Source organism: Furipterus horrens, unplaced genomic scaffold (assembly GCF_987537825.1).
Source record: "Furipterus horrens unplaced genomic scaffold, mFurHor1.1.pri manual_scaffold_6, whole genome shotgun sequence".
Classification (NCBI taxonomy): Eukaryota; Metazoa; Chordata; class Mammalia; order Chiroptera; family Furipteridae; genus Furipterus; species Furipterus horrens.
The window spans coordinates 18,490,542-18,496,155 of NW_028327176.1; positions in this window are offsets into that span (position 1 = coordinate 18,490,542).

The following is a 5,614-nucleotide window of genomic DNA, read 5'->3' on the forward strand; positions in this document are numbered from 1 at the left end:
AGTAGGATGTGGATACGATCTTCCTGGATGGTCTCTGTTGCTCCTGAAATGGAAAGCAGATGTTCAGTTTACTTACTTCCTGTTAATGCTTTGTCATTCCCACAGAGAGGAGGGGGAAGATGGAGAGAATGTGAGAAAGAGAATTTAGCCTGCAAGAAAGAAACAAAATGTATATGCACTAGAAGCAGCCTGCAAACCTGTCTGTACCAAGACATACACCTCTACATTGTAGGGGTGATTTGTGGGCCCTCTCTGTTTGTCAATATCTTGCCTATCCTCCAAAGTCCAATTTGAGCCCCTCCTCCAGGAAGCCTTCCTTGAGTGCCTGGCCTTCATTGAGTTCTCCTCATCCTTACTGTCTGTTAATTCACCATTTACCCCATAGAACACCCTACTCCTTACCCTCTGAGGTGCTTCTCAAATGATCACGAGTGAAGGACCTGTATTCTTTTATTTCCAATTTGTCACAGAAATTTAATGAATAGAAATAGAAATTTAAAAATAATATGCAAAATACAAGCCCTCCTTTTTTAAAAAAAAATTCAGATTCAGCAGAAGTAAAACTATTGGTCAAGTGCTATAAGACATTCTGAACACTTACCCTTAGTTTTGTGCTTACCTTATCAGCACTGCTAGTGACCAGTTTGTGGAATGGCCCTGTCCTCTGACCCCATGTGGGCTCTGCGCTGAGTGAGTCATGTACTAAAAGTTCCTCTAACCCTGGGTGCTTATCCTCATGGGGCTAATACTGGTGGAATGCTCTGTCTCACACCCTTAATTCCCTCTGACATCAGGACATCTGATTTTAGCTGCTCTTAGTTGTCACAGGTGCAAACACACTTCCGGGGGAAGACCCAACATGCTCCCAACCCTGGTTATAGGGACTCGAAAGCTATTACTCAGGTCTGTGTTCCTCCTGAGTTTTTTCATCCTAATACAGATTATCAGACAAAGCTTCCTCCAGCTTAACCTTGTTTCTTCCCCAGCAAGTTTCTTCTACCCTATTTACATGTATAAACATGAGAGCTCATAAAAGCCAGGTTTTACTTCTTTGTCCCTTCAAGTCTGAGCAGCAACCATTCACTGCTTGTGACATGAGACGTGATAGCAGGTCCCTTGGCTTCAGAACCTGACCCAGGCTTATGCCTTCCTTACCCAGTGCTGGGTTGGACTTGGACTCTTCTCTGAACTTGAAAACATTGCATTGTATTTCATGACAAGCCTTGGTGCCTCATGAGGCTCAAAGGACAAAATGCCCATCACAAGATCAAATTTCAGAATAAGGCCACACACACAGGTATCTCCCTAAGTCACCTTAAGGAGGGTCTAGACCCAGATGTGGACGATTGACAGTTCTTGCAAGTCTTCTGTATGTTACAAGCTCGGGGTTGAAATTGGCTCATTCCCAGATTGCCACAGCTGTTCTTTCCTTGGCTCCCATGGGGTGTTAAGACTCCTTGCCCATGTTCTTCATGTCAGGATTTATTTGCACTCAGCAAAGAGATGGGCAGAGACTCAATCTTCATTTTTTTCATACTGGCTCTGCTTGCCTTGTCTACAGTGTTAGGGACTAGGGAGAGCTTTGTGACCGTGAGATATGAGGGGTATACCTGGGGCTCCTGATCCAGAGGAGGCCTGTTAGTGCTAACTAGCTGCAGAACATTGAGAAGCATCACCAGGCAAGAGAGCTGAGCCTGTTCCATGCCTTGAGTCCCTGCCATGATGTTCGGTTCATTCAGATATTTACTGACCACCTACTATGTGCTAGGTACTGGTTCCATACTAGACACTGGGTCCATGCTGGACACCTGGCCCTTGGTCAACCTCATAAGAGTAGAGTGGGAGCTCTGGGAAGGAAACAAAAGACATAAGAACTGTATTCTCACTCACAGGTGCTATGAATCTGTAGCATCCCCCTAGGGATGATTGATTTCCAGAGAACTCTGGCATCTTGCCACAAACCACTAAGTTGTCCAAGGTAAAATTGGAATAGAAACTTAGGCTCCTAGCACAATAGCTCTGTCTGTATGATAAAAAGCATCAGATTGAAAAAGTGATCAATTCCATGTTCTTGACAGTTGGAACAAAAAGAACAAGACTAATTATGGGCCCTGCCTGATTTATCTTGGGTAGGCACTGTACTTCTGTGTAATAGATGGTGTGTGAAGTGGTCATTAAGCACTACATTTACAACCAGAAAACCCAAGAGGTGGCCAAGTTTGCCACCTTCTACCCATGTGGCTCTGGACAGACTCCCTACCCTCTCTAAGTTGGTTTCTTTACCTGTAAAATGGCGATGACATACTGTGTCTATTCTCAGGACTCAAAAGAGGTAACTATGTGAAGTGACTTGAAAGAACTCTAAAGCAGGGGTTGGCAAATTATGGTCCCTGGGCCATATCTGGCTCACTACTGGATTTTGTAAATAAAATTATATTGAAACACAGCCATAGTTACCTTGTTCATGTATGGCAGCTTTTGCAATATACAACAGCAGAGTCAGGTAGTTACAACAGAAATTATTACCTATAAGCCTAAATACTTACTGATTGACCATTTACAGACAAGTTTACTTAAAGCACTGTCTAACTCAGGTAGATCATTGTTGCACGGTGCTAGGCACAGAGGTAAGCTCCAAATAGGAACATGGTTAATTGCATCCATCACTAAGAATTTATCTTAATGCAAGAGAATTTTATCTCTAAGTGACATTGTTTTTGTTGTTGTTAGTTTTTTTTTTTTTTTTTTTTTTTTTTTGTAGATAATTAACATTCGCAGGATACTTTCATGACTCAAAGAGTCTTAAAGATGTGGCCTGCCATTTCTCTCTGCTAAAGTCTCTAATGTTTTTGATGTGATGACAGCAGACATTCCTGGGCAGCTGTTAGGTGGTTTTGTGGCTATTGATTACAAATAGGAAAACCCACATCTCTAAGTATAGAGCATGCCCTGTTCATAAAAGAGGAAATGACTTTGCCCAATTAATAGTTTAAAAGGATCTTGAAAGTTTTTACTATTTAAATATTTGTCTACATTTTTAACAGAGGACTGAAAGAACTCATCTTCATTTATTAGAGCAGACATTTGCCTTTCAGGAAACAATTTTAAAAAGTGGCCCACCTATGAGCTATTGATGACAAGAATGGCCTACCAGATTCTCAGAGCCTAGTCTTCCATCACAAACAAACAGATACTTAATAAATGTTTGCTGACTGGCTGACTAAAGAAAAAAAAAAATAGATGGGTGTTTTCTCATTTGTGAAATGTGAAGGCTAATAAAGCCTGTCTTCCCTGCTCCTCCTGACATGAAGCTGAAATGGATAAAGGATGTGAAAACTTGTTGTGAACTGTCAACCATTGGGCTGCTCTCCTGTTGTTCTGATTACATCTCCGAAAACTGATTTAGGTTGAGGCTTGCATTCAGGGGCCTTCTTAAGAGCCCCCCTTCTGATCCAGACTTATTTGGGAGCACCCTTCAGGGGGAGAAGGTTTTGTGGGATCCATGAGCCTTGGGAGTAGGCTGGGAAGAAAATAGGCCGGAAACCCCCTGCCTTAGCTGGGGGTGCTAGGGGATCCTCTGGGCTGATTGCATGCCTATTTGAAGACATAAAAACTTGGCTGGCAGAGCCCCCTACCCACTCTCTACTGCAGCATCTTCCATCTGACTCCATGAGACACAGCACAGCCACAGACCTTTGCAGAAGTGCGGACACCCTACCACTCCCGGAGCGTGAGTGTGCTCATTGAGTTGTCATGCAGTGGAGGCAGCTTTCCTTGAGCTTAAGAACATTCACTTGGCCTTTGTGGAAGCCAGACCCTGATGTCATTCCTTGAAGATAAACCTACTATCAGGCTACATGGAACTTGGTGGTCACTCTGGTCAGTGCCCCTCTATACAGGTTAAACCTCTGAGCAGTGCCCATGGGCTCTTTACCGACTCCACAGGACCAGGGTGAGTACTGGGCACCTCTTCAGCATATCCTCTTCTACTTCTCTTTCTTACTGGCTCCTCGAGCAGAACCTCAGTGGGATCATTCTGTTTCCCTCAAGCCTGCTTCTGGTCTTACCACCTCCACCCAGGAGACACCAGCACCCTAGTATTAGGTCATTTCCTACCCTTATTTCTCTACCACTTTCCACACATTTAAAGGACCAACCCTTTTGATTTCTCTCCTTTCTGAAGATTTCAAAACATATTTGAATAGGAAAGAGACTTAAAACAGATGTAAATTCGTTCCTCTTTTTTTCAGGAATATTTGCATCATAAAGGGTCAGATGTTGAGCTGTTTTACCAGTCAGAATAAGGTAGCTTTTGTTTCCCCCTGTTCCTGAATTTGCTGTCTGACCCACCGTGTCACATCCCTTCCCTTTGATCCCGTAGTTCATGGCCTTGAACTCAAAGAATCAGGGTTTCAGTGCTCAGGTCCCTTTCCATATAAGTGACCTGCAGCTCTACCCTAATGTATCTTTTACCCACCCACAAACACAAGATGTTTCTTGCTGTCTCTGGTTTGAATTGCACCCATCCTTCAAACCTCAGCTCAAGCGTCCCCTCCTACCTGGAGCCTCAAGCCCACTTTATCTTCTCACAGCTGAGTTATCTCACTGATACACAGATGTTTGCAGCTCAGAAAAGGTATTATTCTCAGGACCTCTGAGCTTGTGTAACAGTTAGGGAGACTGAAAGAAGATGCTGTGAAAGAGCAATCCTGAATCAGGTATAACTTAGCACTTGCCCTTAGTTCAAGTGCACGAACTAGAGAAAAGGGTGCTGGATAACAAGTGTACATACTCACTGGCCTCTCACCCCCAAAGCTCAGTCTAGGACTTAAGGAATGAATGAACTTGCATCTTAGGTTGTGATTTATGCTACTCCAGAATATAAGCCTATGCAGTTAAAAACCCAGGCAAGACTTTAGGAAAATCAAAAACATCTTCTAGGAAAACTGTTCAGCAGTAAATACTAAAGCTAAGTACATATATATATATATATATATATATATCCTATAACATTAATTCCATTACTCAGTATTACCCATAGAAATGCTTAAATTTATGGTCCAAAAGACATCTATAAGAATATTTATAATAGTATTATTCAAAATAGCACCAAACTGAGAACTACCAACAGGCCCATGAACATGGATTAAATATTGGAGTACATTCACACAATAGACTACTATGCAGCATTGAGAATGAACACACAAGAACTACATGCTACAATATGGATGCAATTCACATAGTACTGAGTGAAAAAGTCTAGACACAGAAACTCTGTGATTCTCTTTACACAGGGCAAAACGAATCATGTGTTACAAATAAGCTCATTGGTTACCCTTGGGGTGGAGAGATTTATCACAAAACCAATTCTACCACTAATAGTTAAATCAATTCTATTCTTTTCTATTGACGGTCTTGATGGTCAGGAGAGAGATTTTAGATGGGAATTTGAGAAGTGGTAGGTCCAATTCATTTAAACAAGGCGTTATTAAGTGCTTGATCATAGGCCAGGCGCTCCCCTCGATGGTAGGGATGCATGATGAACTAGAATGGCTGTCCTCAAGGAGTCCCGGTCCACTGGCTGGGCTCTCACTCTAGAGAGAGCCCTTTTCTC